Source organism: Engraulis encrasicolus, chromosome 17 (genome assembly GCF_034702125.1).
Source record: "Engraulis encrasicolus isolate BLACKSEA-1 chromosome 17, IST_EnEncr_1.0, whole genome shotgun sequence".
NCBI lineage: Eukaryota > Metazoa > Chordata > Actinopteri > Clupeiformes > Engraulidae > Engraulis > Engraulis encrasicolus.
The window spans coordinates 50,905,539-50,907,641 of record NC_085873.1 but is presented as its reverse complement, the minus strand read 5'-3'; positions in this window follow the sequence as shown (position 1 = coordinate 50,907,641).

Sequence of the window (2,103 nt, the reverse complement as noted above, 5' to 3'; positions counted from 1 at the left end):
AAGACCAGACTCAGACTACTAGACTCATCTCTTGATCATTTTTTTTATATATTTTTATTTCTTTTTTCCTCATTTCTTGCTTTTATCTCTACTTCTTTTTATTCTATTTTCACTTTCCATGCCTTGTGCTTTTATTTTAATTTAATATATATATATATATATATATATATATATTATATCATACTTTATTTCATGTTATTTTATTTTACATCATTTTTATCTTACTTTACTGTACAGCACATTGAATTGCACTCATGTATGAAATGCGCCATTCAAATAATCTTGCATTGCCTTGCCTATAATAGCAGGGTACACTGGCAGTAACTCCAAGTTTCCACAGGGGGGAGCTCCAGGACAAGAGCTGGCAGCAGAACAAATCTATGTCTGTGTCTCAAATGCCGCTGTGTCTCTTGTGCACTTCGGGCACTGTTTTTCAGTGCCTAGGGCGCTCACGCTGAAAATTTCAGTTGAGCCAGTGCACTGAAAGTGCCAGGATGATCCCCTAACAATGGCGGGAAAATGCAGTGCTTGAATGATGGACACTGCATGCACTAAACGACAGCCATGTTGACAATGACATGGAGGAAATGTGGTATTCAGTTCAGTAGAAGAGTTTGGTCAACAGTCTCCTAATTCTGTAAGTAATGTTGATGGGACATCAACCTTTTCATGCAAACCAAAGTATTGTATGTGTGATTGTTGTCCTTTGGGGTGAAGGAAATGGAAATACAAGCACCAGACGCTGTGCATTGTAAACAGTAGCCAACTGATATTTTGGCGAGCTAATGCCATACTCAGCTCTCACTTCTAGCGAGGTCACAGTGCATAGTGCTCAAATTTTTCCACGACATTATGCACTAAACTCCTGACTGTCAGTGCACTGACACAAGTGCGTGATTTGAGACATAGCCTACTACACAAATGTACTGGTAGACATTCAGGTTCTGTTTCCAGTGGAAACTTTCCACGTAGGCCTATCCACATTGATTTGGCCTTCTGTTAACACTTAAGAGTTTAAATCCACATATCAAAAATCCAGCTTTAAAAAATATCCCATTTCCAATCTAAAACGTACCTGTGTTATTTTATCCACATGTTGCTTGTACACCTAAATGGGATCAATGAATATCCACATTTAAAAATATCCGTCAAACAGCACCTCAGTGTGTGTGTGTGTGTGTGTGTGTGTGTGTGTGTGTGTGTGTGTGCGTGTGTGTGTGTGTGTGTGTGTGTGTGTGTGTGTGTGTGTGTGTGTGTGTGTGTGTGTGTGTGTGTGTGTGTGTGTGTGTGTGTGTGTGTGTGTGTGTGTGTGTGTGTGTGTGTGTGTGTGTGTGTCCTGCGATCATAATGTTGTGCAGAGGAGGTGCTGTACAAAGCCATCACTGTTCCTTCAGTCTGAACAATCACACACACGCACAGGGAGAGGAGGAAGAGAGAGAGAGGAAGAGGAGGAGTGGGAGAGGAGGAAGAGAGAGGTGTCACAGAGAGAAAATACATTGCAAGTGTACGTTTTAAAAAATACAACTTCTGATTTACATTTACATTTGTTTTTTGTTTGTTTGTTTGTTTGTTTGCTTTTTGAGTTTACAATGGGCACCCAGACTTCCATTGCCTTGAGGTGAACCATCTCATTTCCGAGGGGGTGTATTGAAAGCGTTGGGTGTGAGCTTGATAGATCACACATTGAAACTTGGTGGCCATTGGGCCTACTTCAGGCAGCTGTTACATATAAAGATGGGTAAAATTCAATTAAAAACCTTTACGGTCAAGCCCTGATGAAGACCTGGTGTGGCTTGAAGTAGGCCCATCGGCCAACAAGTCTTGATGGATGAACTTTGTCTTTTGACTTCCAGAGCATCAGCATAGAGTTTACTAGTAATTCCACAAAGACGAGTGCTCAACATTCAGGATTCCACATTGCTGCTGCTCCTCCCAGACTGCAGGGGGAGCTACTCACCTTGGCTGTCTGAGCAGAGCAGAGCAGAGGTCTGTTGGTGGGTGATGAAGCCCTTTCATGCAGATCGGATGGGAGGATAATGTGATTTTCTGAAGGCTTTTCAGGAAAAAAATGTTTTTTGAGGGTTTTGCAACCGGCTCCTGAAC